This window comes from Anguilla anguilla, chromosome 6 (assembly GCF_013347855.1).
Source record: "Anguilla anguilla isolate fAngAng1 chromosome 6, fAngAng1.pri, whole genome shotgun sequence".
NCBI lineage: Eukaryota > Metazoa > Chordata > Actinopteri > Anguilliformes > Anguillidae > Anguilla > Anguilla anguilla.
In genome coordinates, this window is record NC_049206.1 from 11,282,354 (window position 1) to 11,308,601 (window position 26,248).

Consider the following 26,248-nt stretch of genomic DNA (forward strand, 5'->3'; position numbering starts at 1 on the left):
CTCAGAAAAAAGGTACGAAAAGTGCCGACAACGATCCAAACGTTTGACACATAAAATTGTACCCCTAGCCAGCTACACGCAATTCATTTGTAGCGTGTAAAAAGGCAGTTATTCGTACCCAAATAGGAACATTATTGTATTCTCAGGGTACATTTGGCAAATTTGTTTCCAAAAAAGAACAAAAATATACCTCCACTATACCTTTATTTCTCAGAGCATGTGTTAGTGGGGTTTCTGCGGGCAGGGGAAGCTGATTGAATGGATGGGGTGGGGGTGGTGACGAGGGGCGGTAGGTGGCACAAAGGCAGCGGTCGGCAGGGGCTTTTCGTTGGGACAGCGTGATGGAGGGGGCGGCCGGAGCGGGCGATGGCGCGGCTCCCAGAATTACCGCCGCCGAAGGATCCATCATCCCGCCGCCAACACAAAGAGAGCCCGGCCCGGCGCAAAGGCCCCGCGCCTTCCACGGCCGCTAAAAAGCCGCGCGACGCTTTCACACCAGTCAGATGTTTAACGAAGATAAACTTGGGACTTTTACGGGAAGAGAGAAAATGGCTTTCTGATCGTTGTGACAAAGCAATTACGGAATGGCACTGTAATGCACCCCCCCCCCCCCCCCCCCCACCACAGGACTACAGGAATTACGTTTCCAAAGAATGATTTGTAAACGAACAAGTCATTTCACGCGATGAAGGACGAAAGGTCGGCCACGAAACCACATTTCAGCAAACTCTCTAATCGGCCGATCATAGTTATATATGTGCTACGCGAGAATTAAACGTACACCAAGCGTTTCTCCCCGGCCAACCTTCCCTGCACAAAAAAATATGTCCTTGACTCAGGAAAAAAACGAGATTATTCAAAGCTGGAACTGCGCGTGGCTGAAACCCAAGTCCGCAACGGCAGTGAGAATGCAGCCTCTGAAGATGCGGGATGAATGTGCCTATTTCTGTTTCCAAGGAGAAGCGCGGCGGAGCCAGGAAGCACGGCTCCACAGTCAGCGCCCGTCACGCTCCTCTGTGATGCAGAGGTGGCGTGCGAGAGTGATTACGGCCGACGCGGCGGCCGCTTCCACCGCCACAGCCGCCGCCGCCGCCGCCGCCAAGGCAACGGGAGCGAGCTGGAAGCGAGGCGGAGAATGAGCTCGGGTGGAAGGAGGCCCGAGCGGAGAGCCAGCCCGTCGCTCCTCTTCCAGACAGAACGCAGTCCCCGCGCGTCACTGTGCCCGCTCTGCACTGCCCAGCCACGCCACAGCTACGCCGAAACTCGCCGTGTCCTCGTCCTGTCATTTAAGCGCTCCCCCCTCCCCTCTCAGACAAGCTGTACCTTCAAACTCAGTTCCGCACGAAGCGCAGTCCCCTTTCGAGGACATGAAAACAATATTCCTACATCTTCACAGAACACGCAGCCGCTGTTTCCCAATGCCGCCTGAAATGACTGATGCTTCGAGCGAGAGGAGCTGCAGTATTGAGTTTCGCCATGAACAGCTGGGTATCCATCCGGCAATCTACTTCACACGGGCTGAGGTGTGCGGTACGAGATTGAAGTCCCACTGTCAGCGGAGCAGTTCTTGTCGTGACAGTTAGGTTTCCATTCTCTGTCCTGTTTTCATTATTCTTCAAACAGTTCTCAGCAGGGCGTCCCCTTGGCCTCGCTCTTCTCCAGATCCACTCTTATCTTTATTAACTTCATTTTATAAACGATAAGATGCATTACCTCACACCCTAAAACTATTAAAAACTCCCAAAGTTGCCTCCAAAGCAATTGAAATCATTTTAATAATTCTAACAGAACTATTCAACCAGTATTTAAGCATTTTTAAGCATTAAGCATTACATACTGTATTCAGTAGTACATTTGAATAGATAAAAAAGGAGAGGTCATGCACCTAGTTAAGATATAACCGTAAAGCCCAACGTAATTTAGAAGCATGATCCTCATTCCTAGAATCAACTGCTGCTACGCTGCAAAAAATAAAATCTTAATGGGTATTATAAACTTAAATTCAGAAAATAATCCATAATATATTTTTAAGAATAATTTTATTAAATAGCATTTTACCATTATTAGAATTTACCTTCATTTAATATTCCTTATTTTATAAAATAGTGTCAAGTAGATGTTTCCTTAACTCATAGATAACTATGTGCATTTCTTATTATTTATTATTTTGAAAGTTTTTTTAAAATGTGTAGTTATTTATGCATTTAGAACATGATCTATGAAGAACATGCTGGGCATTAGCTTCCATCAGTGATTGTCTTAAACCCATTATTCGATGACCGCAGAAGTAGGCTACTGTCTGTGCTCTGTGCCTTCTCTGCATGAAAAGACATTCTATACTTCAGAACCATTGCAATTAAATCAATGTGTGTTCTTCTGATGAAACTGCCATTGAAGTACACTTCAAGCAGCCACTGCTCAGGGAAAAACTACTGCATTATTAGCCTCAAGGAAGATAATGCTATTTTAATGAAAGCCCTCTGACAGCTCAAGTACTTAAATGGAATGCATCGATTTTAGCAGCATAGAAAACTCACTGCAAAGACTACTATAAAAAAAATCTGTCTCTTAGAGACTTCTGACTCTTAAGACTTTTAGACTTAATGCACATTAGACCTCATTATGAATTAATATGGGATCCATTTGATAGAGGCCACTGTTTGTGCCTGCACTTCGACCAGTGCTAATGGATCCTACATATTTTGGAGGATCAGGCTGACTTACATACAGAATAGCCAGTGAAAAAAATGAACAGAAGATTTAAGATACGTCTGTGCAGCCATGAGAAAATTGTATATTAGACTTTTTTTTTTTTTTTTTGGCAATGATCACATTCAGTAGAGGTCTTGCTGTCAGTCTGGACAGTGAAAGTTAAATGTGTCCCTGTGCCAGCAGAAGATGCCTCATCAACTTAAAAACTCAACCCTGGATTACTTGAGGGCTTGATACTGCAAAAGGTAAATTATGAGTAAGAGTAAATCCCAACCTGGTTATCAGTGCTAGGATTACAGCAGGTTCAACATGTTTTTATTCCAGAGCAGCATAACTTTAGAAAGAAACGAGATATGGTTAATAGGGATGAGTTAAATATCATATCATATTTTGAAACTTTTAAGAATGATTTATTCTTGTTTAATTTCTTTACAGAACGTAAGTTGATTCTTACATTAAGTTGAACTTATAAAGTGGCAATCTTTATTTTGTGTGGCATAGCACCGGCATGCGCAGAGTTAGCACAACTGACGCCATTGATTGATGGGTACACAGCGAAAAGGTCGCCGCAAAATCAACTCTGATAGAGTACTTTTAGCCGTAACGCGTGGTCTCTATCGGGGCCAACGTTGATTTAAAATTGAGAATTTTATTGCGTATGCTACTATAAAAAGGTCTCTATCGATCACATCTCGACCCGAACACAATTCTGAAATGAAACGTGCTTCAGGTTTTCGTGTCAGGTTAACCAACATTTACGAGCACAGCCTAAACTCGAAGAAACAGTTTTCCTTTGTGCCTTCAGCCCTGTACCACCAGCAAAGCAAACTGTGCAGAATAATAAATAAGAACTGCAGTGTTTGCCCCTCCACATCTCCTCAACAGCGCACAATGCATTTCGACAAAAGTCTTCTCGTTGCCTGAGGACTTTCCTTTAATTAGTGCCCATTATTAAGAGAAACAAAACAAAGCGAAACAAAACAAAACAAAACAATACCATTAGTTGTTTCTGCAGTCTGGACCAGACAAAGAAAACGCAATTACTTTATGGTTCCCTTAATGGCACCATAATGACGACACCTGTCGATATCTGCGGTGGCTTTACTTTATGCAAATTAAATTATGTCACTTTCCCATACCGTGCATCAGCCCATCCATTCGAACAGCCCTGAGCAAAAAAGTCTACCGCTAGTCTGCTGCACCTTTTTTTTTTTTTAGTTTAGCCAAATAAGCAAAAAAAATAGCCTCCCCCTGCTCAGGGAATTGTCTAGTCTTCCTCTCAGGTTAATAGGTTTATTGTCCTCCTAAAGTAAATGTCAATACGAGCTGAAGGGTGAGCGGGGGTGGAGGAAATGAAGCTCTTAACTCAGAGAGAGAGAGAGAGAGAGAGAGAGAGAGAGAGACGCACCATCGGACGGTGGGAGTGAGGCCTCAGCTGCGCGGCTAGTGCGCGCTAGCTCTGTAGCGCATGCAGCAGACAGGAAGTAGCCCTCAGGCAAGGGTGGACGCCCACCTCACTGACGACCACATCCACACCACTGAGCTTCTCACCATTCAGCACACGGTCTCTGACAACCTCTGTGTATTATCCTGACTACAAGCTAGAATCCCGTTTAAAAAAAAACAAAACAAAACTTGTCTTCTCTGGGTACATACTATCCAAATATAGTACAGCACATAGTACAGTGCAGTATAGTATAGTACACTAATGTTCACATGTTGCCACTGTGGCATTCTTTCCAGTAACTCAATATATTGCGGGTGCTGTCATTTTGCATGGTACTGTAATGTGCGGTGTGATGCTTCATTGTAGTTCTTTGTAGTTCTATTTAGTTAATTTGTGGGAAAAAAAGTTTGCTCCAATTTTTATGTCAATATTTCTAAACTCTGTTGTGGTAAATATGGTAATGAGCAGATCGTGAAGCAAAAACTTTTTATGCCAATCTGATTTGACAGACTAGAAAGTGTGGTTTAAAAAGTGAATGTCTGTGCCAAAGACACTCAGCCACATTTTAATTGAATGCTCCTGTCAGCTGAAAATATGTCGTCTGACGATTTTACTTACATTTGGCATATAATATTGCAAGTTAAATTACAACAACACCCACCTCCGAAATGTGCTTTATTTTTTAGTGCGATATTCAGCGCATAGAATAATGCTTCCAGTAGGTCATAGTATTCTCATTACAGCATCCTCCCACACTGCAATTCTCCCCAATGTCTGCGTGAAATGCAGTTCGTTTGAAACTATCTCCCTTAAACAGAAAAAAAAAACCACAACATTCTTTGTCAGTTTTAAACTTATAAACAAGCCAAACTGCTGGAACTGCGAGCAAGCATTTGATCTCCTTCCCTCAATCCAATTATAAAAGGTACTGTGAGGATCAACAGTCAGGCAAGGCAGGGTTGCAAAGCCACACTGAACGATTGCTCTGCAATCACGTGCTGCGGATGCGGGGAAAACAAGTCGGTGCTGACCAGTGATGCAAGCTTCATCAATCCCTTGCAAGATCTGACCGAGTCCGAGAAAAAGGCTGCGTGCGCTGGATGCTTCTCTGCTTAATTGCCCGGAAACAAAGTCCAATTCTGAAACATCTTCAAAACAATTTAGCCATTTAAATAAAGTGGCTTAAAATGCCGTAGTTACAGGACTCACAAATGTTCAGTGAGAAATCAACTCAGATACCGCACAGCACTAACACTAATAGACAACATCCAGTCCCTAATGGACTCATATAAAGTGTGTTAAAGTTGATTTAAAGCAGAGAATTGTGCTGCGTATTCACTTACGGCAGACTAACTGATCCCACGGATGCGCCACTGACCATAACCCGCACAGCTTTTGTTGACACAAATTGTTAGATTTGGGGATTCTCTGCTGTTGGCAATGCCGTCTAAGACGCCTCAGACAAAACGTAAATCACGTCAATTGAAAGCGGCGGTGGAACCGAAGTGCACCTCAGCGGACGTCTGTGTTTCTGAGCCTGAACTTGGCAACCCCCCGTCTTCCCGGGCTGTTCACATCACAGCGACTGACGGAGGAGGAACTGGCGTGGTGAGGCGCTATCAAATCTAGAATCGGCCCGTCTCGCGGAAACACGCTTTCCTGTCTGAGCAGCTGCCACATCCCTACTGAATTAGAGGCAAAAAAAAACAAAAAAAAAACTGTCGACAATACAGAGATTATTCTCTGTGCTCTGATTTAGTGAGGAAATATTGTATATTAGTAAACGAGGACAAGTCCCTCCCAGGGCCAGCTATAGGCGACACTCGTTAACGCTGCCACGTATGTGCGAGACGGCAGCGGCTTCCGTTCAGCCGTGAAGGGCCCTAATTTTGTCTTTTTTCGGATGCCGACACATTCTGCTCCGCCGTCTCTCGAACGCCCCCGGCGCAAATGTGCCGTGCGCTGCTGGGAGGGACACCCCACGGCTCATCGCTCTCCCAACCGCACTTTAAATATTTACTCCGGCCCGAGTCTTTGTGGAGACAAAAAACCCAGGGCTGAGCAGCCTGACCAGATGGTGTCAAGTGGACAAAATATTTTTTCCCCCGTCCTTACGCCACCATCTTTCTCCACAGGAAGGTTTAGAGAGCATCTGTTAACCGCCCCTGCATGCCGATGATGCTTATTTATGAAAAAGATTGGTTCAGAGTTGTTTTGCCTTCCTTCCGCACATGAATCCTGCCCCTTGGGCATATATTAGGCTTTGTTTCTTTATCTACACAGCAATAAAACATTGCAAATGCAAATCTAATATCTGCCATCTGTATTTATTTTTTGACATTGTATATCCGGCATCATTTTTTTTTTCATTTCTCTTTCCTAGCAGACTACTTTAAATGCCTCTGCGGAAATCATATATTGGAAATAAAAGACCTTTGAATGATCCACTCTCCTACACATCAAAGGCTTCTAGCAGGCGGAGGAACTATTGATCTACAGTAGAACAGTGAGAGGAGGGGCAAGCCTTGAAAAACCTTGGAAGAAACAACAAACACAAAACAAAACAACAGATTTTCTCTCTTTGCCAGACCTGAGTAACACAGTTGGAACACAAATGGAAATTTATAGGTGAACGGAACATTTATTTAAATCGCTGTTTGTTATTTTAGCCAACACTACGGGACACGGTTTTAGCCGTCCTAATGGTCAGTAAAAATAATACAATTTCACTGATATCCTATTGAATGTAAAAGGGAGCCTTAAACACACAGTCGTCCTTATTATTCCGCTTCAATTGTTAATGTCCTTCTGTGCCTATGCCACAGGAGAAAGCTCTTTAGCACCCAGGCAGGGCAGTATCCCATTACAAGTCTCTGAACTCTTTCTCTAATTAGGATAATTGGATTGCCTCGAAAATATTCCCCTAATAAAGAATGCAGATAACTCATTCTCATTCCCTGTAAATTAAAAATAAATGTGAAATCAATGTAGCAAGATGCTGGAACTAAGACTCGGCATATACCATTAAAATGGAAAAGAAATGGAATATATGAGTGTGAAATACTGTTACAGAGACTCATTTATCTTGAAATACTGTGTTTGGTTTGTAAGTAAAAGTCCCTGAACACTTGGCATAATACAATTTTGTGCACATAATAAAAACTGTAAACATTATATTTTGTGGTTTGTTTGGTTGGTAAAAGTAATCACTGTTGACTTTTAAAATAATGTTTTATTTTTACTGCGCTGTGGAATTCTCCTTTTTGTTATTTTGTTATTTTACTTAACTCTGCTGTGACCAGCATCCCCCTTCATGTGCATTCAAACCCACTGCTGTTAATAAGACCACTGTTCATTAGTTTTAACCAGGCTCGGGAAGCAATGATTGATGATATTTACTCATTGATCACTCGCTTGTAAAAAATAAACGATTGCTTTTCTTCAACTAGAAAAACTGCACAATGGGAATTCTTGCCAAATGATAAAGACCTAACCTTTTTTTTTTACAAAACACATTTTCAAATTGCAGGGGGAAAAAAACAAGTTCCTAAAACATTTAGCAGCTATTCACTTGAATGCAGATGTCATTTTCTAGCAACCCTCAATTAAAACTGTCAGTTCTAACATAGAGAATGCTACTTGTTTTTCTCTTCACCTTAAGGAGACACACTGGCACAATATCCCCAGGCCACACCCATTCCAGACGCGTGTCAATGTCCTCTCACCGCTGACTAAAAACACGCTGCGCAGGACCCGGTCCAAACCTTCAGCGCGTAGGTCACAACACACCATGCAGATGGAGAAATTACCCCTCCTAATTCTGTCTCCTAATGACGAAGGACTCCTTTCTAATTTTTGTAAAATGGAGAGCACCTTTCTGAGTTCATTTATTTCCCATTAGTGTGTTCTTGAGTGCTGTGCTTTAATAAACAGGCACCTTGGCAGAGTCTCTAGATGTTGGTGTTAATGGCAGCGGAGGAAACTAATGGCCGTGCTCCCAGAGATGTGGCCCTGTTTTTTCAGCCTGAGGCACCACATTACTCAATTCTGCTGTTCTGAGAACATGCTAATTTCAGGGAAAAAAAGTCCAGTACAGTAAAGGGCAGGACGAAGTCGAGGCACAAAACCAGTTAGATACAGATGGCTGAGGTGACTACGTGTTACTTCCAGTGTTTAGACCCAAGCCTCATCTCAACCAAAACTGGCTTTATTTTATTATTTTATTTGAGATGGAGATATCCATGCTGCAAATATAGTAGGCAAGGAATTTCAATACCACCATTATGTAATAAACAAATTGTTACTGTGTGTGATGTGCAATGAACAAATCTGACAGGTGAAGCCAAATGTTTCAAAGATGATTGCAATGTCTGTAGCCAGAAGCTAAAATGAGATAGAGTATGTGTTAGAGATACCAACTTTGATATTTACAGCCAATTTGGTGACCATTGCCTCTGCTTTCACATTGACTTGTGAGCAACAGGCAGCAGGCTCAAACATGGCTTGGGACTTGGGGCAGGCCTCCCATTGGTGGGAGAGGGAACAGTTCTATGAAGTGAACTGCAGGATAAAAATATTGGGGCAGGCAAATAGTTTGGTGTTGTCATCATTCCTTCATTCATTTGAACTCACGTGACACTCAAGTCACGTGCCTGTTTGTTTTCTCTTTATTTTTGCAATAAAAGCTCTCGTCGAGTACATGTTGTTTAAATTTTCACACATTTTAAACCCTTTTTAATGCGAGGAGCATTAGCGCTAGCTTCATTAAAATGAGCCTAGCCCACGATAAGCAATGATAAATATGCGGCTGTGTCTCTGCAGACTCCTGCCCCATGGTTAGAGCAAACATAAGATTTCAATAATTTCAACGTGGTCATTAATCACTCTGTAAAACCACCCTGAACTACGAGAGAATCAACAGGAGGGGGAATGAAAGCTCCCGCCGCCGTGCTGCTAAAGTGGAACGTGCAGCAGGGGATGGCCGTTAGAAAAAGATGCATCATCGCTGACTAACAGTGGCAGGGTTGCCAGGTTTGCCCTTCTCAGTGGGGCGAGCTGTGTGGGTTGGGGGAGAAGACTGTCGGCTGGGTCGTTTCGGAGGGGGACGGGGGAGAGGGGCTCTGTGGTTATTACCGAGATGAACCAGCTCACCCTGTCCCCTGGTACCCCCCCCCCCCCACGTCCCCCCCCCACGTTTACCGTGCCGAAATCTGTGTCTCACTGAAGCGTGCAACAAAAACAAGCACATCAACCTTGGTGCGTCAACAAGTGGGAGTAAGGACTATAGGCTATAGCTATGGTACATATAATGCCATACCGCCCATAAAATATTTTATGGAGCGGCACACAATAATGCAATCTGCTGCTGTACAAAAGGGAAAAAGTGCTTGCACAAAGCCTACAAATTCTCCTGTTGGAGAAAATATCCTGAGGAGAAAAAATTAAGCACATAATGAATCTAATCCTGGATAATGATTCTGTGTGGTTCCAGAATTAATTCGATCACTCTTTTTATAGATCAGTCAACATGAAAACACCTAAGAATTATAACCCAACACGACTGTAATTTAGTATATCTGAAACTGAGAAATGGCTCGAAAGGACTCTTAAAATGTGAATTGTTTTCTTTAATAATCACTATTTTCTATCTCCTTACTGTGGTTCTGTGCAGCACCATTAAAATAATTACTCCTGAAGCCCAATGTACCCAAGAATAGATTCTGCTAGCTCTTCCCAATCAATCAATTCCACTCCCAATTCAACCACCCAACATCACTTGGACATACTGTATACAATGGAACTTGCACTGCACTTGCACTGCAGCACATAATACACTGGATTCAAGGCCTGGATTCAATCAACATTTGTCCTTAACTTTGACTTTCCAATAAATGTGTGTTGCTTTTCAAACACAATGTAATTGTGCAGGTTTATAATGGTGATTGCTCAATGTGCCACACAGTAAAAAAAAAACCACCTGCGTTATTTGTAAATCAAACTGAAGGACAAATATTGATTGAGTATAGGACAATGTTAAGAACAAATCCAGGCCTAGAACCATTACTCTCAGCCTGGGGTTAAAAAGCTAATTGTGATAATTTTCTGAGAATGATTATGAAGTAACACTTCTTCAGCCTCAGTATAGCCACTGACCTAATTGTAATACATTACATTATAACTATTTTTAACATAGAATTTGCATTGCATCCATTTATACAGGATATTTATACTGAATCAATGCAGGTTAAGCATCTTGCTCAAGGGTATAACAGCAGTGTCCCACCAAGGAATTGAACCTGTGACCTATAGGTTACAAGACCAGCTCCTTACCGATTATACTACACTGCTACCCACACCACTCTCCACATAATGCCAGTGAAAAACTGGATTGTTTACAAGTTGCAAACATCATAGGAACTCTGGTAATACATGCTTGCTAAGTACAGGAATTCCTCATGTATTCTGGATCATTCACTCCAGGAGACATTTTGGCCATGTCATGAAATCAATGGCATATAAATATACAAAAACATTGTATTTTCCTTTCTACATCAGAACTAAGAGCTATTGACTCATTTGAAAAAATTATTATTCTCAGCTGTGCACAAAATCATCATTGCATAAAATAGCCAAAATCATAACTAAGCTATCAATTTGTCTGAAACAAGACATTAAAATAAAACCTCAAATTACACTGTAGAAAACCACCGAGGTGTCTCTTTTTTTGGCTGATTGTCACTCACATTTTAATAACACGAAGTTAAGGTTCAATATAAACCATAAACACATTTGAAAGGTGCCCGACTGCCGTGTAAAACAGAAGAAAAACCTGTGTTCGCTCAGGGATGATTAGCATTCTTTGCATCGGCTCTCTTGGCATGTGTCTGAGATACAAAGGAATTCAATGGACGATTGTTCACAGGCAGAAGCACAGATCGTGAGATAAGCATGTCATTTTCGTTTCCAGTTTTTAATGTCACTGCCAAATGACAAAATCTTCTCATTTCATTTTGCTTTGCAAACACAATACAATGCCGCAGTCAAATGTGCATTAATCATTTCCACTGAGATTATGTTCAATAGTATCACTCTGTACATTGCAATATGGCCTTTCTGTTTTCTCTCTACTTGATTAACCAGGGAAGAGACTAGGGGCCATATTTACTGGGCATGCCGCAAATTACCGCAAGTACCGCAAGTACCGCAAAATTCTGCATTGACAAATGTTTTCAATTTAGCTGGAAATTTGCTAAGATGGGTTATTTAAATGAGCACAGTTGCAGCAAGTTCATTTAAATGCATTGCTGCAAGTGTTTATGATGTGTCTTGCGCATGGCAAGAAAGCAACCCGTTTCAGGATCCATGGATGCAATGGATAGGCGCTGTCACCTTTAAATGTTGACACCTCTTATTTTTAAGAACTTAAGAACACAGTTTTAATATTTTGAGTTGTTAATTTCCCTAATTAATAGCCAACCATCTCCAGAGTCAACGTCTCTCAACTTCTCTAACAGACAACTGTTCCAAAAGATGGAGTCATGTGTTTCAAAAAGATTTTAAAAGATTCTCTTCCTTTGCAAATGTAGGGGAGTTGCCAGAAATGTAACACTTGTAAATGCAACACGGTCAATAACTTGGCTAGTAGTCATTTCAGGTTTGCACATGTGCAATTCAGTCCTCTACCACCTCCCAAAGGAACGGAGCAATGTGCAGGAAATACCTCAAAAAAACTGTTTTTGGGCGAGCTAAGTAAAAATGTGTAAAAAAGAAGTAGTATCCTGTAGTTCCTGTTCCAATATAGGGCTTTATTTTTATTTGCAATAAATCAAGTCACACATCATTTAAAAAAGTTACCAATCCTTGAAAAGTTTGCATTGTTTTCAGAGTGTATTCTTGCAGGAATTTTATGCTAGGTGACCAAAAAATGGTAATGTCCCCATCTGTATAAATGTAACAGCTGTTACAGCTACACCGCCTCTGAGTTGCTATAGCAAACAATGTGCTTTCTGCAGTTATATGTTCACAAAATGCCATCTAAAGAGAAAAGGAGTGGGCTGCTACCCACGGAGGTCACACTGCGAGAGTGAGTTTTGATTTTCGTTTCATTTAGTTTCGGTTTTGTCTGTCCCAGCACGACAAGGAAGTTAAACCCGCTGCTGAAAAGCTGGTGGAGCTGGTGAGCCGGAAAGCGGACCAGCTATGAACACTGAGCCGAAAGGCTGCTGCTCAGTTTCGCTTTCTTTTGTCTGTTCTGTTTTAGTCTGTTTTAGTTTATTGTTTTCGCCTGGAACTCGTCAGGGGGAAGGGTGCAGAGGTTCATTTATTTGATTATGTGCTGGCGTGGGTGCGCTCTCTCTCCATGCGGCAACCGACGGTCCACTCCCGAAACTGCCACTTCTCCCTCCCAGGGGGGTCAGGCTGGCATGCGACAGTCAGTTTAACAATTATTCTATTATCAATTTTCGCATAATAGCAATTTAACTATTTTAACATTTAGTATTGCATGATATATGTTGTTTAATTTGGAATTTCTTCCCAGTTTTTGGATGACTGAAGACGTTTGTTTTAATCAAATTATTATATGATGCACAATTGTGACAAGGAAAACAGCCTGGTGGTACTGGAGAATAAAGGTGGCTTTGGTTTATATGTGTCTGTATGGATTCGTCTGACTCCCTAAGGTTACAAGCCCTGTAGTAAGTGAATACGGGAGGACAATAAAAATGTCCTGTAGTTGCGGATTTGATGACAAGATGTGCCAATGTTGGCGTATAATAGATTTAATTGCTGAGCTTTGTAAACCAAATGTGGAAGGAAAAATAACTGCAAACTATTTCTTTTCTTCTGAGGACAGATTCTGGTACAGATTGTTCCTGTTCTCTGACACTGAAGGAGAGTTTCAGAAAATGTTTTCCCAATGATCGTTATTAAGGACAGAATTGTAGCTTTGCAGTCAGGTGTGCTTTTATCTGTCAGCTGATGGTAACACAAACATGCATTTTGTCACCTGCAGGCCTACGTTCAGAAATGTTGTGGGGTTAAGTCATGTGTTAAGCGGTGACATGGTCCTTAATTGAGGTCCTCATAAGATTGTATGTAAGGTTTAAGTCCGATGCTGTGAAATTATACGAGTACCAACGCCCATGAGATGTATTAAGTGCATAATTTCTTTTTGACTCCAGGCCCAGAAGATAAATGGGCTGATATGAATTGTGAATGCAGAGTTGTGTGCCCGACTGTGCTGAAGCATGAAAAAATTTTTGTGGTACATCATTCCAGCTTTCCTCCAAGCACACGCACTGCTAGAGATGTGGGGGGTTCTGGGGATTGCAATTTTTTGGCCAAGGAAGATATTTTGAAATGGTGGGATCATATTAAACAGACAACTCATCATTGATACTGTTGACATCTCGATGGCTGATATTCATGCAATGGCTCTTGGAATGTGTTAGATGCATCCGTGACTTAATTCCATATCAGTTACTGCATTCAGTATCACTGACTGTATTCAGTATCACTGACTGTATTCAGTATGGTTAAAATATATATGATGGCACAGAGCAGCAATAGGAGAGGGCACTCAGGAAATCCACGTCTGGTTTGACAGGTCAGAGTGAGTGGTTTCGATGTGAGGTTTGGATGCTGGTGATAACCGGTGTAGAAGACAAAGAGTATAGCATTTTCATTCAGTTAAGGAAGTTATTTCCAAGCAAACATACAGAGAAACAGAAGGCACATTTTATTCAGTCAAAAGCCTTGCTCTGCATCAAACAAAACAAGAAGTGCATGTAGAATTCAGAGAAAGACAGCCGAGAATATTAAGCAGCCGCTTCTCAGTTATACTGTACATTTTCCTGTTTTAATCTGTTATTACTGTTTTATAATAATATAATATAATAATATAATAATATAATAATATAATAATTATAATCTGTTTTGCTAGTTCAGGCCATTTCCCACCATTACTCCCTTATTTTTCCTCCATTTCCTTATGATGGCAGAACTGTGTGTTAATTGGGAGATGACAGCCAGGCTTCGGTTCCTTCTGATAAGACACTACTCAAAACACCTCTGGATTCAATCAACATTTTTTCCTGAAGGTTGACAACTAATAAGTCGAGGTGTTTCTTTTTAACCGCACAAAACCTATTTGTTCATTTAATTTAGTCATCAAGAAACGTGCTGAGTTGTGCTTATGAAGAAAAAAATGTAAACTTGAATTTAATTGATAGTTGATAACAAATGTTACCATTGAGGAGATTAATAAAATCATTTCATTATTGAAGTCACTGTTACAGGAGGTAGTTGTTTATCTAGTGTTTTGTTTCTATATGTTGGCTCTTAGACTTAGTTGTATCAAACATGCTTATGTTCTTACGAACAGCTGTTGTAATTTCGGCCATAAATTCAATGCTTTATCGTATTTTAGCTTTAAATGGTAAAATGTACCATCATTTATGGGAATTAACAATGGATTGACCACATTTTACATCTGGAGTGAGCAAGGTGAAAGGACAGAGTAGCCTCTAGTTCCTATTTCGAACAGCAGCGGCTGACATTTTATGCAGTTACCAATTGATACAGCATTTTTCATTGTCACTGAAAAGCCTATAATTAAATATTACATGCAAAATGACTCTTTTAAAAATTACAGTTGAAATATGTTGGTCAAGTTCATTGTTGATAGTCTACTGACTGAGTCCAAAGCAAATTGAACAGGCCGTGAGCTATTTGTCAGAACGTTAGAAAGGAAAGATGATGTTGCTAAGCAGTTCACACAGTTACTACACAGTGAACCGTATTGATTTCCTTTCAAAAGTTACTTTCTGCTTCAAAGAGACTGTTGGCACTGAACCCTCAACCCACATAGCACAACAGTTTCCTACAACTACAATTGAGTAACAGGAGTGATGTGGTACTGCAGTACTGAAGGCACCTTTAAAACAAACACGCCGTTTGGAATGGTCTCAAACAGCCCTGGGAAACATGCCCAAGTCAGACACCATGAGAACAGTCTTTTAGGCAGGAGAAAAAAAACTTTGATGTTCCACTTGGCTATATTTCTCATTTTCATCGTCCTCATGTCATCTCACACTATAAATAGGCCTGTTACCGATAACACTTGGGAGACAGGAAGAACATTAGAGCAATATAGCAATGCAAAAAAAAAAAAAGATATTAAAGACAAACAAAGCAATCATTCTGGGAAGTAATGAAGACAAATAACATTGCTATTGGCGTAGGGGATGATGGAAGCACAGTGGACAATAACGACACTGAACAGTAACAGTTAAAGTTTGCGGATAAAAACTTTCACAAGCAAATTCTCAAGATATCAAGATCAGCCAAAAATGGGGATCTAGTTTTTCCTAAGTATTTTGGTATTGCCCCAAGGGAAAGAAGCAACTTACACTTATGTATCATTCATTTCAGAGTTGTTTCATTATTTATCTTAGTTTTATTTGCTTATATATTCTGTCCTGCTTCTTGCCATCAGGCAAATGTGATTATGAATGCACAAAGTTAAATATATACAGAACGGGGCTATGATCGCACGTTACTTTTGTGTACTGTATGCTGCATATTTTTCAGGTAATCGGGGGTGAACTCTCACCAAAAAATACATTATATTTGGTTAAAATTCCAAATAAGGAATGAGGTTATTACTGCAGCCGACAGATTCTAATTGATGTGTGATTTCTACAGATTTTTGCATCTCTCAGTCAGGCAGAGAGAGAAAGTACTGGATGCTGTTGCTGGAGGTGTCATGAAAATTCCATATGATAGATTCTTAAAATTATTACTGGAATAGTGTTAGGATATTAGTAGGTAAAACAAGTCCGTTGACAGCTTGTTACAATGAACTGTCTGGAGGTCTTAGCTTGCTACTCATTGCGTTCCACTTGCTATAAAGGCCAGGTTTAGATGGGCAGAATGGCCTGTGCTCAACATTATACTATATATACGCACCCCCCCCCCCCACAGCCAGCCACACATTGTAATTGTGGCCATTGGTTAAAAAAAAAAAAAAAATGAACATGAATAGTATTGTATGAAATTATACCCTTAAACTATGCCAGATTTCAGAATTATTTTGCATTTTTCTGTAGATAAAACTGGGAGGAGAGAAAATGATGAAATTATGGTTTGAGGCAGTGCATTTTGTATTAGAAATGCAGCGATGCCTAGACTTTATGAAGGGCGTATTGTGAAATGTGGGTCCCAGTACATATTTGGCATCTAAAGTCTTCCTTTAATTGCAAACGCTGAAGGAAAGTGGCTGGGCAATTGCCATTCAAGAAATGTACCAGTGTGATCAGCAAGGCCTTTCTATTTCAAAGATAGGAATGAGGGCATTTCTTTATTGCTCATACTGTCAGTATCTGACCACACGGAGCACTGAAAAATAAATTCTGTATCCAGCTGAGAATGTTTTTTTTTGTGTTGGACACAAGTGTCTCAAGTACAGGAAAAATGAAAAGACAGATCCAATACCCCATACTTTAGGAATTTCACACATCAGGCACAATACCTCATTAAACTCCTGCATTTTTACCCCAGGGCAGACTGAAGGAGTAAACCAGACCTTAAAAGTTTGAGCACTGTGTGAACTAGCGAGGAAGAGCCTGAGGTAAACCTTTTTGTAGTGTGTACCCGTGATATATAACGCTCCCATCGGTCCCATCTGTCCCTCTCGTTACCCCAGACTCTGTCCTCCCGAGGGTGCGCTGTCCTCTGTTTCTAAACACATGGGTATTTAAGCAAATTATTCCAACCAAACAGCCAGTGGATCCAATTAGCAGTAATTGGGTTTGGGTCATTGCGCACTTCGCCAGTGCAGGTGTGTGATTTAATACTGTGGCCGATGTCCCTGATGAAACGCGATGGGAAAGAAATAGACCATAAAATGTATTTGTTTCCTCTCGCGGCTGCCTCGCAGCGAAGGCTATCTGCGTCAGTTCAGATGCAGACAAGCGCGGCCAAGGGTAATTGTAGTCTGCTCCTCCGTGCCATTTTGGGAGAAAATTAATTCTGAAATTATCCTTGTAAGTCTTTAAGAAGTGTACACGGCCAAGTAGAGTAGCGTCCTCTACCCCTCTGCTCACAACAAATATGACAAACTGAGCAGGATGTACTAAGATTTAATTGGAATAAGTTAAATCTCTGAAATACAAACACTAATTAACAGCTCAGGTGTTTATATCACAGCAACATCATTAGGTAAAATGTATTATATGGAGGGAGTGATAGGGTACATACTACAGAAAATATATTTAGCACCATGTTCCAAAATAAAACCAGCACAATTGGGATGGCAGATATGCCCCATAACTATATATACCCACAACATGCAACACTTATAAATACATTTCTACGACAGCTTATGAAACCATTAGTATACGTTTACTAGTAACACTGATTGAACTGCATTGTTATATTATATGCCAGCACCAATTTATTTATTTCTACAATGACAACAGTTAATAAATAACAGGTGTCAATAAAGTGTGCCAGATGAATATTTCATATTACTTATTTATCATAATCCATTTTTTTTCTTCACAGTGTCATATAAATTTCAGTTTTTTTCCATGGCTGACAGCTTCCAAATTGATATGTTTTCACAACCAAAGGCAGACTTGTTAACAGGGTCTTTAATACCCTCTCCCACGTAAATGTACAGAATTTCCATACCCACGGTTACAAATGCTGCCATGGGGGAGCACAAGTCGGTCACACAATCCTTTAATGATGGGTGGCAGGTAAGTTTGATCTTACTTTAGAGCGATGATTCCTCCTGTATTCCATGTAGCTAATTTTCAGTGCTATATGTTCTGCCACTGGGGTTTATTCACAGAGATGTTATTTACCCTGGACACACGATCTGAAATTGGATCTAGATATGCTAAAAGCTAGCACTGTAACTGAGACCAGTGCAACACAAACCCCGATACAGTAGAAGACACTGCACCTGCATAGCCATTTCAACTGGTCTCACACCCCACTGTGTACTCTTGAAAACTCCATGATTAATAACAGGCCCAGTTAGGGAACCAAGACCCAAAGAGAACTTTGTTCTCTTGGTCCACAAACTGAGTTTGGCTGGGGGGGGGGGGGGGGGGGGGGTGGTAGCTTCATAACGGCTGCGACAGAAGGTAAGCGATTCCACAGTTATTAATCAACTTCACGCTCAGCGATTAGGAGGTTTCACTGTAGCGTTCACAGCATATGGCTGATGGCTTTATAAACAGCGCTCCTGATTTGCTTGCACTGCCTCCTTGCCCCTGAATAATGGTTTATTTTTCACCCTTGCTCAGATAATCTTAATTACATTTAAAATGCCATGAGGAGGCAGTCGATTCAGTAAGACTGGGAGTCTATGTGAGAAATGTGACACTCCGAGAGAGACTGTGAAGCTTTTTTGTTAGCCGTCACACAAGAAGAGTACACAGAGGCAGTGAATCCTGGAGGACCTGAATTCAGCGAAAATGTCTGAGGGAATGTTTTGAAAACTACATCAGGATCAGTTGAACACCATTGGCTCAGCGGTCCTGATTCTTCTCAGATGATCATTTTCTGTTCATCTCTCCCATTTATGCTGTCTCATTCCCTATATCCTCCCTGTTTTCTCTCCTCGGAACGTTCTTCCGATCTTCTGCCAACACCATCGCTTTCTCCCCACCAGGCTCTTCTGGCCAGCTGGAGTCTTTATGTTTGGGCACTTCTTTAATCGTGATGGGCATCTGCTTCAACCCAGCCCCCCACCCCCCCTTATCCATCTATGGACAGCAGCATCATGGGTGCTAGCAGATCCTCTTGTCTCAATTCAAACCTCAAAATGTTCAAACAGAGGCATGGATCTTATGGAGACAGTCATAAAGATAGATCTCCTTTGCTTGTCCGTTGCCTAAAGTCTTCTTACACTTTATTAAACACATAAATGCTCTCATTCATCATGGCTTAGGTTTGCCACAGCAGATGAGGAGGAGTTGCCCTAATAATATAGATCGAACAGAAAAAAATTGAGTGGATGACCTGACAGTTACGCATGGCAGCATTTAAAACCTTAATAATTGGTTCTTACTTTGGAGTTTTAATTTTCTTCCTCTAAAGACAGCTTCACCACTAATTGTAGTGACTCAGACTATGCAAAGCACTTTTCAAAAACTCCCACTTGATTTTGGCCTATGGCTGGGACCTTTGAAAATTAACTGCTAGTTAACTGCTAACATGCTTCACCGTAACACTAAAATAGAACTACTGACTATAATGGCATGCTTTCACTCTCAACTGTACAAATATGCTTCAATCACAATACACTTTATGGGCCCTATTTTTAAGACATTCAGTCATATCAGTAGAATTTTTAACTGCTTACACATAAGTAGCCAAATCAAACAATAAAACAGGCAAGCCCTAAACTTGCAAGCCCTAAATCTTTAACGCCAACCAATATCCCTTGCATCAAAAAAGAAATTTAAACTCTGGTTGGGATAAGTATCTGTTGGTTTTCTTTTGCTGTCAGAAGGTAAACGAAGGATACTTTAAAAAGTTTGCACAGCAATAAAAAACATGTATATATTTTTAGTTCAGTTGTAATACATCATCGTGATGTACATTAAGCTATGCATTTCCCTTTGAAAAGCTAGCGGAAACACAGTATTCCTGATTAAGAGAGAGAATGTGTGCATCTATGCGTTACAAACCTGTTTGGAGAGGAGTGGAGGAATGATGTAGTGATTTTACTGTCAGAGGAAATCGTTTTCACACACAGTCACTGGCAGGGAGACACTGGGCTGCATTCAGTCGACATTTGTCCTTAACTTTCACAAACAAATGAAAACATGGAATGATGGTCTATGAATGTTGAATGATTTTTTTTTTCTTTCCTAACACAGTTTAGCGAGTTCAGCTATAACCAAAAACTAACTGGCTGCACTACGCTGAGTTTGTGAGGATAAAGTGTAACGCTTGCATTTACTTGTGAGTTAAGGACAAATGTTGGTTGAAAATAGGTCACAGCAAAATCTCCAACATTAGCTCAGCGGTTTTATCCATCTTAAAACACACTTTAACGAGTACATTCTCATAATGAAATTGAAAGAAGTAAAAAAAAAACCTCTCTTTGAAATAAGCTAATTAATCCAGCACCCAGAGAGTAATTGCTAGCCTTTTTATTACCACTAACAGCCATGGGCAGGTGTAAGCATTGTCATTACCCTGCAGTGCAATACATTTCCACAACACATAACCTTGAATTAAATAATCTGGAACAAGGTAGACCCAGAAAACAAAAACAATGGATGATGGATTAGTCGTTAATAGACTGGATGCCTTGAATTAGTTTTTTAAAAGGAATGCGATTTTTTTAATCAATGTTTTTTTTTTTTTTTACCAGCAATGTTAACGCTACATATTGCCTTTTTAAGTAGAAGATGATATAAGTTCTGAAACCAGGTAGAAATCAGTGGCTTACCGTTCATCACAGATGCAATTTACACTCATACACGTAAATTTTGCATGAAAAATGATGAGAGATAAGTTGACACTGTCTCAGTAATCGTTCATGATGTACAGCCATTGGGAATTTGTCCAAAAAAAAAAAAACAATCAGAAGTGATGCTATGACCCAGTCATAATGTCACATCATTGTAATTAATTTTTTGAACAAGGCTATTGTGGTGGATAAGAGAGCAGCTGGATATGGACTTGGCCAAATTGTCCACAACGCTGTCAGTTCCACATTCTGTGGGATCCTAAAAGACGTGTGCAGGGTGACTGTGGACAGCTCGGCGCACAGACACATCAGACTCACATCAAGCCGCCATCTGTCACTGGTCCCATAAGTCCATTCGGGCTGTCAGTGGGACCCAGATTCCCAGCGCAAGCACCAAAAAACCTGAACAAGGCTGACAGTTACAACATAAAAGCCCAGAACACCGCAGTTTTAGAGCGCCTCACTGACCATGACAACTGTTTAACTGTTGGGGGTGTGGGGTGTCCAAACTAAGCATGCGACGCGATGGCTTCTGCAAACCCCTGCCATTTACAAGTTTAATTAAACTCTAATGTCTCTAATTGCAGTGGCTCTGAGTTTTTGCCATGTTTCAGCTGGTTCTACTAGGAAATTATTAGGAATTAAAACACGGCCCAAATATTGTTTCTGACTTAATCTTGCCTTAGGGGGAAAGCAGCAGGAAGGTCATATTTTATGAATATGCACATCATAGAGACTTCCCAATGCAGACTGAATGCACAAGTCTTTCAATTCATCACAACTCACCAAATGAGGCAAACGGCACAGCCTAACATATAATTACTCTCACTATTAAAAAACCCAGAGCCATTCTTTATCCAAATTCAGTCTCAACAATACCAGCCATCAGAATCTAAACTACTGGTAAACTACTGGGATGCAGTTTTGTGTTTAAATTACTTGTATAAGGGTCGGCTGGGGGGCTCGCCCTATTATGACATGGGCCCCATGGTGTGGTATGGAATCTGGACCGTGCCGATGCCGACTGTGGCTGGCAGGCCAGCAGGGCGGTGCACAATTAGCCCTAGCGTCTCCCAGGGACAGGAGGGTCCCAATTAGCCGGGGTGACAGCATCACTGCACACCAGCAACCCCCGCTGAAAGTTAACCTATAGAGCGGCACATTAAGCACCTTGCTCCAACTCATGTCTGTTTGAGGCCGGCTTGCAAAGCGCGATGTGATTAGAAGTGGCGGCTGTGACATTATGTGCTTTGGGGGAGAGGACCCGCTTGTCTTCACACTCCTAAATCAGCAATGAATGTTGCGATGAGCGATACAGTATGAGCATGCTTGGCCTTTCCAAATTGGGGGAAAACTCAGCATTTAAACAAGTGAATTTGCTACTAGTTTATGAAACCAACAAAGTAAGGAGCCCCGGTGACTTCATCAGAAACAGGCGCAGCGATGTGACGGTGCGTTTAATCTCACTGTCGGGTGCCTTCCCTGCACACAGTGTCCAGCTGAATAAAAGCTACCACCTGGCACCTCATGTTCCAGCAGCTCAGTGCCATGAGTGAGCGATGGCCAGGAGAATCTCCAGGACACACTGCGAACGCCTAGGCAACAGGACATTCCGGAAGGCTGTCTTCCTCAGCAAAAACACAGCGAATGCCTAGGCAACAGGACATTCCGGAAGGTTGTCTTCCTCACCTGGCACACAACAAACGCCTAGGCAACAGGACATTCCGGAAGGCTGTCTTCTTCTGCTGCCGTACCACATCATGTATAAAGCAACAGCACATTCACATTAACATAAATAAACTGCATATACACTGATGATTAATATGCCATATTGGCTCTAGGGCAGGTTCATTTCAGCTTGCTGCTGCTGCTGCTGCTGCAAAAAAAAAAATTTTCAATAAGACTTCCTTGTCACAAAGTTCCTTACAAACTGCAGTACATATTGATTTAGAAAATCCAGGACAGTTTACAAAAAGTCAGTTTATATTTTGCAAAGTAGCTGGATGGTTGGTACATATTGTGCATCTGGATGTTTACTGACGCATTTCAGCTTAAACACCTCGCTCAAGGGTAGAACAGCACTGAGCCACTGGGAATTCAGGCTTGCAGCTTGTGGTTACAATCCCAGTTCCCTAAATACTACACCTACCTGCACACTTATTAGCTCTGTCACAGACATAGCATAAAGTATTTTGGAAACAAATAATCATATGGGGCTTAACTTAATGCTACAGCATTAGGTTATGGATAGGCATTATGAATGGACCACACTGGATCTCAGTTGGCCTATGACTACAATACACTGAGAGCTATAATTTTATAACAGACAAATAACACTGAAAGCTTTTTTTTTACCAAGCCAGTCTTATGAATTTTTCAAATTAAACAACAGCTCCAGGACACACAGTGTTTGCATTAAAGGTGTGCAGGCAAACGTAAGTCTTCAATACCCTCAAACCAGTGTTTGATTGGATTAATTAAATCCACAGTTCAATGAATCTTTAATAAGTGTGGTGCAACGGGGGGATTCGTTTAGAAAACAGCTCGTACTGTTTGTTGCAATTAATTTGCCAAGGATTTCTGACACTATGGCTGGAAAAAAAGAGACGAACAGAGAAGCTAGGGGGTATCATTAAAGCCACAAAGACCTCCAGCCTAAAAGCTTCCTCTGAGATTCACAGTTGTGGTGGGATACTGGCAGCAGTATTAAATTCCACTCAGAGAATCTCAAAGGTCACAGTCAGAGCTGTCTGTGCGGAGCTGAAGTGTGGGTGACTGAGACAAAGAGGCCTCGCTCACAACAGCTCAGGCTTCTGGTACTTTTTGTACTCCCAAAACCAGCCGCGACTGCGCAGGCCCGCACCATTTCAGACGGGCCGGGGCGGTGTGCTAGCATGGGACTTGTCTATACAACTGATTTGGGTAATTTGGGCTTCTTGGAGGTGTTAGTTTTTTTGTTTCAGTTCATCCTTTTAAAGTCTGACAACAAAGCCTCATTATAGCAAATTTTCTTCACCGTGCATTCAATCATTCTGCTTTACTGCAGAGAGCTCCTTAATTCATTCAGAGGAAATTTGTCATGCTGGGGGCAGCCCCACCACTGAATTCTAAATGTAGCCTGCTTAACTTGATAAGGTATAATTTAAAAATGCCAGGAATAAGCGCTCTATCAACTCTTCAACACAAAATGAATAATCAGAAACTTTGCACTAAATAAAAGCATTCTAATTAGGATCGTGAAGAGAATGGCTTGGGTGGACATATCTCAATTTTTTTCACTTGCTAAATTGCAAAAATAGTGTGCAACTTAAGTGAGAAATATCCTTGTGTGAAAGCTATAAGATCTACAGTGTGGCAGCAACTAATTAGATGCATGCATTTCCTTATAAATCTTACACTGACATTATGATGTCAGTTTGTTAATGTTCTTCCTATTTGCATGGACATAAATATACATTAAGTTGCATCAGAGTTGATTTGTCAGCAGTTCAGGGTGAACTGCAGATCTAGACAGGTTGTTTGTTCATCTCAAAAAATCATCTAAAAAATCAGCCTGGAATACTTTTGCTTAAGCATGTTTCTGGGGTTGTACACTGCCAGACATTGTGAAAATGGGATGAGGAATGGCATTTACCGTACTTACTTATATAATATGATCATAAAAAGAGTTCCTTGTTAAATTCATACCCATTGCATGTTTCATTTTGGACACAGCAAGCCAGTACTTTATAATAATATCAGCACCAGCATATCTTTCAGACAAAGTTAAATACTTCTACTGCCAATGAGCTGGCCTGGTCTCTGGAATATGCCATCGCTCCATACGATCCCAGGTTAGTAATAATGAATGGATTAACAGGTTAATCTAGCCATTTAGTTAGCATATAGAAATGTCTCTCCTGTGTGTGCAGCAAGGAGGACAGTGCAATAGAAGCACAGCCTCCAAACATCAAGTACCAGTGCACCAGTACTTCAGCTTGAATTAGCTTGAGCTAGTTTAAAATGTATGCACAGCTGAGCACTGCCAATAAACACACCATCAACTAGGAAATCAGTGTTGGGCCAAAAAAAAAAAAAAAAAATCAAAAGAATCAACAATGAGAATGATACTTCTGGATTTTTCCATTATGTCCCAGACACTTCACTCCAGGGAGAGTGCCAGACTCTCATATTAACGCGACCGTGCAGATGCTGCGCTACAGTTCTGAAGACCATTCGTCATGTGCTTGATTAAAGCCCGGCGCTAAAGATCCATAATGCTTCCCCCCTACCAATCAGGAATACGGCGTTTTAAAATTAAGGAATATTTCCAGCGATATTCGCGCCCGCTAATGAGTATGCTGCCAGCCTACTAATGATGACACCAGAAATGACAGGCAGGGACGAGGCCTGTACAGCTCTCCTTTTTTCCCCAAGAGAGAATTAATGCTGTGCGCTAACAAGGAATTGTAATGGTGTATTAAAAACCCATTGGCATTACAGGAACATGTCATTAATACAACCGCTACTGTATGTTCTGAGCGAGACTGAGTGAGTGGCTCATTTTTTAGAGCACTGCTAGTGTTCCGTCCCGGACACAGGGTACACAAAGGAGAGGCTCAGCAGGCACCTCACGCACGGGCTGTATGTTCATCTTAAACGAACTGCGGCTCACACCGACAAACGCGCTAACCGTCACGTCCGTTTTCAGCAAAAATCGTAATCAAAATCATGATCGTCACCAAGGAACACTTACTCCCTTACTGCCCTGGGAGCACTGCGAGTCGGATGAGTGTCTCATCGCGTGATTGGACGGGAACGCGTCTACGTGTACCGGGTCGTACCTGCAGAAACGGGCTCCGTGCTGACGTGATTCACTCGCTCGTTCGCGATCTGCTCACTGCATACAAATGCCACGGTTCCCCTGTAGTCAGGGTCATCTGGCAGAGGACTCATTTCAAGGTACACGATTCTCAAATACTACACCCCATCTGGTTTATGAGCCAGTATGCAAAGGCCTGATTCCTGCACACCTCTGATAATACACTGATAACACAAAGAGGGCAATATGAATAGAGGAGCCATTCTTCTGGTTCAGGCAGCGATATATCAACCCCCTCTAAAATTTAAGCCGAACCTGAAGCCGATCCTCCAGCAAATTGGAGACTATATAAACAGTGAAAACAGTGCTGTAAATTTAGCACATTCATTTTCTTGAACCAGCCTTTAGTGTAATAAGCAGTGCCAGATTTAAAAAGAGAAACTTTTTTTAACGGGTTCTTTTAGCTCCAGGCACTATTTTAAAAAAGTTGTCTCTCTGGCTTTAAGAACCCTGCAGGCGCTTCTCACCAGTACCCGTCAGACTGCTGATGGTTGAAGACTGAAAGGTACAAGGAGCCATCAGACTAATTAAGCCTCGACGAATTTGAGCTTGTTGATTTATACGTGCGTGTAAGTGAAATAGCTCTGACGCAGATAAATCGGTGGGAGGCAATTTCATCTGCTCATCTCCAGCCCCCCTGCGTTCGCAAATTCGTCGGACCGGCAGCACGCAGACACGCCGCGCTGCAGAAGCTCGGATCCTGACAGTCCATTGATCAGAACGGATCCGC

General features: G+C 41.5%; 1 protein-coding gene across 2 annotated transcripts in view; it reads right to left on the minus strand.

Moving 5' to 3' along the window:
* Nucleotides 1–26,248, minus strand: part of st6galnac3 (ST6 (alpha-N-acetyl-neuraminyl-2,3-beta-galactosyl-1,3)-N-acetylgalactosaminide alpha-2,6-sialyltransferase 3) — an 85,055-nt gene that overhangs the window by 10,164 nt on the left and 48,643 nt on the right. The window lies entirely within an intron of this gene.